Source organism: Coregonus clupeaformis, unplaced genomic scaffold (assembly GCF_020615455.1).
Source record: "Coregonus clupeaformis isolate EN_2021a unplaced genomic scaffold, ASM2061545v1 scaf0996, whole genome shotgun sequence".
NCBI classification, from domain to species: domain Eukaryota; kingdom Metazoa; phylum Chordata; class Actinopteri; order Salmoniformes; family Salmonidae; genus Coregonus; species Coregonus clupeaformis.
In genome coordinates this window covers 184,353-196,230 of record NW_025534450.1, presented here as the reverse complement: position 1 = coordinate 196,230, position 11,878 = coordinate 184,353, and positions in this window count along the sequence as shown.

Here is an 11,878-nt window from a genome sequence, read left to right as displayed (position 1 = left end):
AGAATTTCTAAATGCACATGATCGGTTTAAGCACATTCAATGTGAAGTTATGCAGAAGAGAAGACAGAAGGATGATGTACACTTGAAAGTTAGTTGTGTAAGATAACGACCACCTTGATGTGTTTTTCAGAGCACCCGACACACACATGAACAACAGCCCACAGGGCACAAACTGGTTGAATCAACGCGTTGTTTGAACATAATTTGTCAACTTATTGTGAGGTGAAACTACATTGTGTGGAAAATAAATTGATTTGGAAAAAATAATCAAAACTGTTGTTTTGAGGGTGAAATTTAACACTCATCATCTAACCGTATTTGTCACATGCTTTGTAGAACCGTGTACTTCAACCGTGCTATTCCAACAATGCAGAAAAACCAGACATAGTGACACAAGGAATAAATACACTGTGAGTAACAAATACCCATTTTAAAAAAACATGGCTATATACAGGGAGTACCATGTACTGAGTCGATGTGCAGGGTAAAAGGTAATTGAGGTACCTACAGTGCATTCGGAAAGTATTCAGACTCCTTTGACTTTTTCCCACATTTTGTTACAGCTATAGTTTTTACTCTAAAAATGTAATAAATACATTTTTTTTTCTCATCAATCTACATATAATACCCATAATGACAAAGCAAAAACAGGTTTTTCGATTTTTTGCAAACGTATTACAAATAAAAAACAGAAATACCAAGAACCCGATGGTCACTCTGGAAAGAGTTCTAGAGTTTCTCTGTGGAGACGGGAAAACCTTCCAGAAGGACAACCATCTCTGCAGCACTCCACTAATCAGGCCTTTATGGTAGAGTGGCCAGACGGAAGCAACTCCTCAATAAAAGGCACATGATAGCCGCTGGAGTTTGCTAAAAAGGCATCTAAAGGACTCTCAGACCATGAGAAAACAAGATTCTCTGTCTGATGAAATCTAGATTGAACTCTTTGGCTCAATGCCAAGCACCATCCCTACGGTGAAGAATGGTGGTGGGAAGCATCACGCAGTGGGCATGTTTTTCAGCTGCAGGGACTGGGAGACTAGTCAGGATCGAGGGAAAGATGAACGGAGCAAAGCACAGAGAGATCCTTGATGAAAACATGCTCCAGAGCGCCAGGACCTCAGACTGGGGCGAAGGTTCACCTTCCAACAGGACAACAACCCCAAGCACACAGCCAAGACAACGCAGGAGTGGCTTCGGACAAGTCTCTGAATGTCCCGAGTGGCCCAGCCAGAGCCCGGACTTGAACCCGATTGAACATCTCTGGAGGGACCTGAAAATAGCTGTGCAGGGATGCTCCCCATCCAACCTGGACAGAGCTTGACAGGATCTGCAGAGTCCCCAAATACATGTGTGCTAAGCTTGTAGTGTCATACCCAAAAAGACTCAAGGCTGTAATAGCAGCCAAAGGTGCTTCAACAAAGTACTGAGTAAAAGGGTCTGGAATACTTATGTAAATGTGATATTTCCGTTTTTTTTATTTTTTATAAATTGGGTGCAAAAAATTATAAAAACCTGATTTGGCTTTTTGTCATTATGGGGTATTGTGTATAGATTGATGAGGGGGAAAACAATTTAATCCATTTTTAGAATAAGGCTGTAACATAACAAATTGTGGGAAAACTGAGTACTTTCCGAATGCGCTGTATTTCATTCATAAAAACTAGTCTGCGGAATGTATAGGCCTGGTCTACGCTTCACATTAAATGTGGGAGCCATTAGTGGTAGGTTTGTATATGACGCAAGCGCATTGATTACAGCACCAGGAACTGGACAGCTCCCCCAACGGGATCATTTGAAAAACCAAACATGCCCCCAACGACGTTTTAGCTGTGGCTCTTACAGGTTCACTCTACAACATGCTTGTTTGGGAAACACTCAAAAAAGTTGGACGTGAATACTGATGTAGCTCGCCTAGAGCACGGCGCTTGAACCCGCCAAGGTAGTGGGTTCGATCCTCGGACCACCCATACACAAAAAAATTGTATGCACGCATGACTGTAAGTCGCGGATAAAAAGCCCCTGCTACAATGGGCATATTATATTATTATTATGCATCTGGTACGACTATCGTAATGCTGGCTACATCGCAACTGGCAAGCGAGGCCCTGATCCGTGTCGGCATCTCCTGGACTGGCAAGGCCACCTTCAGTGTTCTCCAGACGGTGCCGGGAAAAAGTGCCCCACACTTCGAAAACCAAATTGGCAATGAGGTAGGCTAGGCTATGGTTTACAATGTTTATTTTGTCCAATTATGTAGGCTACTATGCCGCTGCAGGGGCACAGAGCAGCTCACCATATAAGATGGATAAAAGTGGCCTACACCTACAAGGTGGATATCGAACACCTTAAAACAGACTCTCTGCACTGCTCTTTCACCGACAACCAGCAGCTGTTTTCAAGAATTCCACGCTTGAATTTCCAGCGACACAGGAGAGTGCAATTGTCTGGATGAAATTATGAATAGGCCTAAGAGTAGCGTACTCATGCCAAAGTTTGAGCCAGGTAGGCCTACCTGGAAGATCTCCCTTTTAGCAGGACTAGAGAGCGTTGTCTGGACGGCTGCTGTCACGGGTAGTAGCCCTAGTGGTGTCTGAGATTCAAAGTGGGAGATCCGTGTCTGGGTGTTGGAGAGGCGCCTGTTCGTGTGGCATTCAGGTGTCGACTTACTCGACATTAGGCTAGCAGGCAATGCGGGAGGCTAGAGGGACAGTGAAAAAGCCTGGTATAAAAGTCAACTGGATACACAGGATGACCTAGCCTAAATGGCTCATGCTTTATTAGTAGGTAGGTTCGGAAATGACCATGCATCTAAGCAGTAGAGTTTTGCATCCTATAGTCTCTTGTCCTGGGCTCGAGCAGCGGTCGTGTTTCTCCTCCTTGGAGTTGTGCGCCTTGTTTTGAAACGTAGCCTTTTAATTGTGCAGGGAAACAGTCAACGTAGAAACGCGAGGCGGGAGGTCTGCTGACAAGACTTCCGTGGTCGAGACCTGCAGAGGGAACAAGCTCTCCAAAACAATAGCACACCCAGTGGCAAGCACTGCCTATCTCAACTATAATAGAGACTTTATAATATTCTTGCTGCTGCCTCTCATCCGGAACTCTCATCATGTGAGTCATTTATCGACGCTGTTCAGGATCCTGAACCTGTCAAAATACAAATCGAATACAGGTAAAATAGCTAACCACAATCGGTGCCAATTTGGGGGCCAGTGCCTGAGATGGTAAACAAATTGGTTATAAGCGAGCCTATAGCGCACACGCTTTTGTTCAGGCAACATCTCCACAAATAAGCATTATAAAATGTCATCATGAGCAGACATAGGAGCTTACTATAGGCCTAAATATATGAGCTGAGGCTGTTCCAGCTTAACAAGGGATTACCGCATCAGAGGCGAAGCCCACAAATCCCGCGAAGACTCACAAAACCAGAAGTGGCACCTGTCTATAGCTTACGGACGGTAAATCATTGGGCTCTATGAATTTCTTTTCAATGCAATTGTGTAGGCCTATAGCAATTTACAACAAAAAATACATTGTCACAAAATAGCTTTACATTATTTAGCCCATCCAAAGATGACATCTGCGGCGGGCATATGCCCTAAATCAAAGTGCAGGCCTTTGAGTCCAGCCTCCATTGGGTAAGATAAACACGCCTCATTTTTTTAATACGGCCGGGGGGTTTAAGTTGTGGGTTCAAAGATGTGTAATACTTTAAAAAGAACGCCTATTTGACAAGGCAGAAAGTTAGGTGAGTTTTGAAAGGAAAGTTTTGCAGTACCTGTGGCAATAACAGTAACTCAAGACTAACTGAGACCTTAAGAGAAGTGTAACTACAGCTTTACAAAAATATTGACTGTTCAGAGTAGTCCTCATAAGCTTCACAACCTAAATAAAGTGACATGATTCAACAGTAGGCTATTTGGGCTACAGTTCATAAGTGTTTTAAACAAAACATTGCTCCAGACAAAATACACACAAACTGGGGAGTAGATTAATATACTGTAGATTAGGGGAATATCTTTACACTCTTGACCTCCTATTGGATAAAAAAGCATGTTTGCTCTCTTCAGAAGACAAACTGACCAGCTTCAAAACAAGCATTTCTTCCTAATTTCTTATTCTATTAAGAAAATAACATGTTGTTTATTATTCTTTCACATTCTATGATAAAGGATGACCAGTCTGTGTCTTGCCCTGCACTGTCACATGCAATCATGTGACTACGATGGACTTTCCTTCGCAGCTAGCACATTTGCTTCCTGGAAGTTGTGGGAACGCGACACTACCATTCAAAAGTTTGGGGTCACTTAGAAATGTCCTTGTTTTCTAAATTAAAATAACATCAAATTGATCAGAAATACAGTGTAGACATTGTTAATGTTCTAAATGGCTATTGTAGCTGGAAACGGCTGATTTCTAATGGAATATCTACATAGGCATACAGAGGCCCATTATCAGCAACCATCAGTCCTGTGTTCCAATGGCACGTTGTGTTTGCTAATCCAAGTTTATCATTTTAAATGGCTAATTGATCATTTAAAAAAAACCTTTTGCAATTATGTTAGCACAGCTGAAAACTGGCCTTCTTGAGACTAGTTAAGTATCTGGAGCATCAGCAATTGTGGGTTCTATTACAGGCTCAAAATGGCCAGAAACAAATAACTTTCTTCTGAAACTTGTAAGTCTATTCTTGTTCTGAGAAAAAAAAGCTATATTCCATGCGAGAAATTGCCAAGAAACTGAAGATCTCGTGACAACGCTTGTACTACTCCCCTAACAGAACAGCGCAAACTGGCTCTAACCAGAACAGAAAGAGGAGTGGGAGGCCCCTGCACAACTGAGCAAGAGGACAAATACATATAGAGTGTCTAGTTTGAGAAACAGACGCCCCACAGGTCCTCAACTGGCAGCTTCAACAGTGAAGAGGCGACTCGGGGGATGCTGACCTCTAGGCAGAGTTGCAAAAGAAAAAGCCATATCTCGGACTGGCCAATAAAAAGAAAATATTAAGATGGGCAAAAAGAACACAGACACTGGACAGAGGAAGATTGGAGAAAAAAAGTGTTATGGACAGACGAATCAAAGTTTGAGGTGTTCGGATCACAAAGAGGAACATTTGTGAGAACGCAGACCAAATGAAAAGATGCTGGAGGAGTGCTTGATGCCTTCTGTCAAGCATGGTGGAGGCAATGTGATGGTCTGGGGGTGCGTTAGTGGTGGTAACGTGGGAGATTTGTACAGGGTAAAAGGGATTTGAAGAAGGAAGGCTATCACTGCATTTTGCAACGCCATGCCATACCCTGTGGACGGCGCTTGATTGGAGCCAATTTCCTCCTACAACAGGACAATGACCCAAAGCACAGCTCCAAACTATGCAAGAACTATTTAGGGAAGAAGCAGTCAGCTGGTATTCTGTCTATAATTGGAGTGGCCAGCACAGTCACCGGATCTCAACCCTATTGAGCTGTTGTGGGAGCAGCTTGACCGCATGGTAAGTAAGAAGCGCCCATCAAGCCAATCCAACTTGTGGGAGGTGCTTCAGGAAGCATGGGGTGAAATCTCTTCAGATTACCTCAACAAATTGACAACTAGAATGCCAAAGGTCTGCAAGGCTGTAATTGCTGCAAATGGAGGATTCTTTGACGAAAGCAAAGTTTGAAGGACACAATTATTATTTTTATTAAAAATCATTATTTCTAACCTTGTCAATGACTACATTTCCTATGCTTTTGCTATATTTCCTATTCAAACTAATTTCATGTATGTTTTCATGGAAAACAAGGACATTTCTAAGTGACCCCAAACTTTTGAACGGTAGTGTATGTTTTTGGTTTCACATTGGTTGTTGGAACAAAACCATACGTTTCCTAACCGATACAACTGAACATTTTTTAAACATTCTGAGAACAGAAGTGACATTTTTGCCTGTTCTGGGAACATTTTGTTTAAGGTTGCAAGGGGGTTCTGAGAACGTTTTACTCTGGTTCCTTGAAAGTTGTCCTAGGAAGTTTCATTAACGCTCTGAGAAAATAAATTATAGGTTATTTTGAGTTTTTTTAACAACTTCCTTAAAACTTTCCCTGAATGTTTCAGTGAGACTGTTGATAACACTACTAACTTATTTTGGGTTTACTTTTTTTTATTCCAAGCACAGACAGGACACATTGAAATTCATTTCCTAAGGCATTAATTATGCAAACATTATTGTGAAACAGCATCAGTGAAAATCGAAACTATAATCTTCTGTTCTCTAGTCATGGAATTAGTCCACTGCGCCACCAGGATGGAGCGCACATACCATTTTACGCATACAAAGCTGTTAATTTTAGTCTATTCAAACACCCCATTTCAAATGAATCAAGCGCCGCCACTAAGATCAGGTGTGGCCAATTAGTGGGCGCGGTCAACACACCTGAACACACTTAACAAGAAAGAGGAAAGAGAGAGGCCGCTGGCCCACTGCTTAGACATTGCGTGGATCAACCAATGGTTGCGTGCCACGCCATCGACTGTGTCATCGACTGACAGATTGCTATAACATGATGTGGTTAGCTGATAGGTATTTTTACCGATCCAGGCGTTGTAAGATCTGGCAACATCTAAGCAGTGGAATGCGACAAGAATTTTATTGATGCTGAGAACGGAAAGTATTTAAGTGAAAAAGCCAGAGAAGCCGGTGTTTGGAGGATATATTGGCATGGGTGTTGTTAGGAAAACCATTATTTTGATTAATTTATTCATACTATTTCATCCTTCCACAAGATATAGTCCTGACACAAATCCAGGGTTGCTACCAAGCCGGCTGGTTGTTCGCTCTATCGTTCGGCTGCCAGAGACACCACAGTCGCTTTAGTCTTTTTGTTCTGTATCTATGGAACGCAACCCAGTTGTTCGCTCTAATTGTTCCATTGCCATACTGGCTGGCAACGCTCATATCCCTTGCTACAAGCTAGCCAACTATAGCTAACTTACAGCCATGTCAAACAGTGCAGCCAGAATAACATCAGTAGCTGCATTTGCATTTGTTTAAGCTGTTTTCTAGTGACATTTATAACATTGAGCTAATGAGGCGCACTTTCGCCTGGCATAGGAATGTGCTCTCTCGTCAGGAGACTGTTGTTCAGAGGAGCTAGTCAACAACACAGCTAACACAATGACTTCAAACTGAAGCTGGAAAGACCGCAAACTAGCTGCACTTCATTTCGTTTTTACCTTTTTTCAATTTACATTTCTTTGTATATACCAATAGAAATGATGCCAGGTGATTCATGATTTCGACTGACTGAGAAACGCTGCCTGCCTGTCTGTCTCGTCCCCGACATTCATTACTATGGGACAGCTGGAGATTGAATTTGGATATTGAAACAATGTTGCAAATGTTGGAGAGACAGAAAGCAAGGTTTATACAAATCTCTGCTATTGAAAACAAATGTTAGTCTAAAAGAAATATGGAGATAATGCCTAGATGCTTTTTATAGTAGAGAACAAGTTTATAAATTGCCTGGCTGGGCTGATGAGACAGTGGACTGCGCAGTCAGATGGAACAGAGTAAATAGGCATTTTAACGCCAGATTTAGCCGGTGGTAACTCGTGGAATAGACACCGCCTGGAATGCGGTTTTAACCTATCAGCATTCAGGCTTCGACCAAAACCGCTGTATAAATGTTTTTAAATAACATTCTTAGAACTTTCTCTGAACATTACTAAAGTTTTGTTGTGTTTTTTTATGGAAAGTTTTCTTAACATTTGAGAACATGACTTTAAATATAAGCATGAGGAAACTTGTAGGAAACATATTGCTGAAGTACTGAAATTCCTACAGAAACTTTTTTTAATGTTCTCTGAACTATTTGATAACATTCCCAATGTCAAACCAGTTTTTTTATTGTACAATTTTATTTTTTACAACAGTCAACTTAACATACCAATTTTTTTCTACCAACCTTAATAACGCCACACTTGCTCAGGTCCACGTTTTTTCCATCGTATCCACAACCCATCCTACCACGGTCACAAAATTTTTCTCTCCTTCCTCAGCCTTTGAATTCTCAGTGTTGGAATATTTTATGCCATATATCTTCAAATTGTACTATTTTGTTTTTCTGTAGCCCACATTTTTTCAACATTTAGATAATAATGCATTTGATTTAATTTGATTCAACATCGCTTTAGAGAATTTGGCAGTACATCAAACCGCCCTCACAACCACAGACCATGTGTAACCACGCCAGCCCAGGACCCCCACATCCGGCTTCTTCATCTGCTGGCGGATCGTCTGAGACCACCCTCCCGGAGAGCTGATGAAACTGTGGGTTTGCACAGCAAAAATAAATTCTGCACAAACTGTCAGAAAGCGCCAGGGAAGCTCATCTGCATGCTTGTCATCCTCACAAGGGTCTTGACCTGACTGAAGTTCCGGCAACGACTTTAGTGGGCAAATGCTTACCTTCGATGGCCACTGGGCACGCTGGAAAAGTGTGCTCTTCACGGATTAATCCCAGTTTTAACTGTACCGAGCAGATGGCAACAACGTATATGTCGCCGTGTGGGCGAAGCGGTTTGCTGATGTCAATGTTGTAAACAGAGTGCCCCATGGTGGTGGTGGGGTTATGGTATGGGCAGGCATAAGCTACTGACAATGACCACAATTGCATTTTATAGATGGCAATTTGAATGCACAGAGATACCGCGATGAGATCCTGAGGCCCATTGTCGTGCCACTCATCCACGCCGCCATCACCTCATGTTTCAGCATGAAAATGCACGCCCATGTCGCAAGGATCTATACACAATTCCTAGAAGCTGAAAAATGTCCCAGTTCTTCCATGGCCTGCATACTCACCAGACATGTCACCCATTGAGCATGTTTGGGATGCTCTGAATTGACGTGAACGACAGCATGTTCCAGTTCCCCGCCAGATATCCAATAAACTTCACACAGCCATTGAAGAGGAGTGGGGACAACATTCCACAGTGGCCACAATCAACAGCCTGATCAATTCTACACGAAGAGATGTGTCGGGCTGCATTAGGCAATTGGTGTCACACCCAGATTCTGACTGGTTATTGATCCACGCCCCAACAGATGCATATACTATATTCCCAGTAATGTGAAATCCATAGATTAGAGCCTAATGAATGTATTTCAATTGACTGATTTCCTTGAATGAACTGAAACTCAGTCAAATCTTTGAAATTGTTGCATGTTGCGTTTATATTTTTGTTATTACATTGGTTATAGTGACTGCTCGTGGTGCTCGTGTTGTAGCCTGGCTGATGCAACTCACATGGTACACAGTGAGGGAAACTGTGACACACTGGTCTGGACAGGAGTCTGTTGTTAGCGCAAGTATACGCACAAAAATTTGGCTTCAGCTTTGATTTGTTCCCTGAAAATTTTTTTTTTCTGGGGTGTTGAGATCTCTCGTCGTATTGGAAGTGGGAAGCGCTTCGGGGGCTGTGTGTGGCTGTCCATGTGGGTGTTTGAGTGGGAAAACACAGAGGAGAAACAATAAGTGTAAAAGCGCATCCCATTTATTTCGACGCATCGTGCCAACAACATCTAAAATAGCCTCTCCAGACTCTGAAGTCAGGAGGACTTCAAGTTAGCAGTAGGTGTCAGCCAGACTACTAGTGTTTATGCTCTACTTCTCAAATGTGACAGTCAAGACAATGCAACAGATCGAGATTAGGATTGGAGATGAGGGTTTGTGGAGCAGAAGGGTGGTAATGATGGTATCAATGCATTTTTAACTTGTGACATTACCTGACATTCGCACCTCCTGTCCTCTCTGGATGGATTGTCAGTCCCTAACCCGTAAGATGCTCACATTCCATGCCATTGATTGTCGGGATAATCCGCATTCTGGGAGACTGGGTGTGTTTTTGTGATAAATAATTTCACTTACAGTACAGCAAAGATATCTGAAAGCATGCTGTGTAACATCAATACAAGGCTTTGCAACTGTAGTGTATGTTGTTCTTGTTCACATACTAAGCTGCTTTGTGTGTGTTTTCCCCTGTGAAGGCCTCAAATCACAGACAGGCAATAATCTTCAAAAGTACATAGATCCACCAGAAATAAAAAAATCTCCACATACAGAGCATTCGGAAAAGTATTCAGAACCCTTGACTTTTTCCACATTTTGTTACGCTAGAGCCTTATTCTAAAATTGACTAAATATTTTTTCTCCTCATCAAATACACAATACCCCATAATGACAAACTCAAAAACAGGTTTTTATAATTTTTTGCAAATTTATTTAAAAAAATACAAAACATAAATACCTTATTTACATAAGAATCAGACCTTTGCTATGAGACTTCAAATTTAGCTCAGGTGCATCCTGTTTCCATTGATCACCTTGAGATGTTTATACAATTTGATTGGAGTCCACCTGTGGTAAATTCAATTGATTGGACATGATTTGGGAAAGGCACACACCTGTTACAATACCAGTCAAAAGTTTGGACACACCTACTCATTCAAGGGTTTTTCTATATTTTTACTATTTTCTACATTGTAGAATAATAGTGAAGACATCAAAACTATGAAATAACACATATGGAATCAAAATATATGATATATTTTAGATTCTTCAAATAGCCACCCTTTGTGTTTGTCACGGTTTCGGCCGAGGCTGCTCCTCCTCCTTGTTCGGGCAGGCTTCGGGCGGTCGCCGCCCCCCGAGTACTAGCTGCCACCGCTCGATGTTTCATGTTTGTTTGGTTTTGTCTGTTTGTACACCTGTCCCTTGTTAGTGTTTGATTTTGTTTCCTATTTAGTTATCGTGTATTGGGGGCAGGTGTTATGTGTGATTGTTATGTCAGCTGTTGCTGTTGATGGTTTTTTTCTCGTTTGTTTGTGTCGAGTCCAGACTGCGTGCGCTTTTTTTGTTTTAAGCACTGTTGTGTGTGTGCGTAATTTGTTCTTGTCCTCCCGGTTGGGTTGGCTATTCACCTGTTTGGAGTTACTATTTTGGATTACTAAAGTCTGTTGGACGAACACCCTTGTTCCTGCGCTTTGATTCCGTGCACCACATCCACACTCAGCGTTCTGACAGAATCACACATCCCACCATGGAATCAGCAGGAGCAACCGCGCCAACAGAGATTATGGAGGACCGTCTTCGTGGGCAGGAGGACAGGATCAACCAGATCGGTCACGCCCGATCGGGTGATGAACACTTCCACCGAAGGGAAAGCAGCGGGGTACCCACGCCCCACCCACCGGACTATCCCCATCGTCATCTCCTGTCCACCTTCCAAACCAGTGGGATTCGGGCTCGCGCCTCCCGAGGGCGCGACGACGGCTCCGCCGCCGGGTGTCAAGGGTTCCAGCTGCAAGCAGAGCTCTACCGCCACCGCACACCCGGGGCGCCCCGGGACACGAGCGCCCCCCATCTCCTGTTCACGGGGCAAGGCGCTGGAGGGGCCAACGCCGAATGGAGGGAGAATGGACGCCGCGACCGCTACTTATGCGGAGTTCTCCCGCCGCCTCCGTGCCGTGTTTGACCATCCACCAGAAGGGAAGGCGGCGGGGGAGCATCTGTTCTACCTCCGACAGGGGATGAGGAGCTCCCAGGATTTTGTCTGGAGTTCCGGACAGCGGCAGATGCAGGGTGGAAATGAGCGGCCCCTCAGACCACCCGCCGCAGACCTCCGGGAGGACGCCCCAGAGAGGTTGGCGAGCCAGGGATACCACGCTGTCGCTTTGACCAACTGGTCGACATGGCTATTCGGCTGGACACCCTGCTCGCCACCTCGCGGACGCCCCGGTGGGGGTCGCCCATTTCACCCTCCAGCACTCCGAGCCGAGCCCGATGGAGCTCGGGGTGCTGGGCGCGAGAGAACGGAGGAGTAGGAACCCGAGGGG